Source organism: Mus pahari, chromosome 3 (genome assembly GCF_900095145.1).
Source record: "Mus pahari chromosome 3, PAHARI_EIJ_v1.1, whole genome shotgun sequence".
NCBI lineage: Eukaryota > Metazoa > Chordata > Mammalia > Rodentia > Muridae > Mus > Mus pahari.
Genome location: NC_034592.1, coordinates 147,412,749 through 147,412,978, shown reverse-complemented (window position 1 = coordinate 147,412,978; position 230 = coordinate 147,412,749).

The following is a 230-nucleotide window of genomic DNA, read 5'->3' as shown; positions in this document are numbered from 1 at the left end:
GGCTGAACTAAGGAGCCTTCAACTTTACTCACTTTGAATGGTAAGGATGCTCAGACGACAGGAGCTGGAATTCACACCCAGCACATGTGCGCTCATCAAACCATCTAGGGCACTGGGAAGGAATTCAGGAGGCCACTGTTGTCTTACAATCAAGGCTCTGCAGACATTTAGCCCATCTGCTGAGGATCACTAAGGTGGCTGATGGCAGGTGAGGTAGGGGACACGGGAGT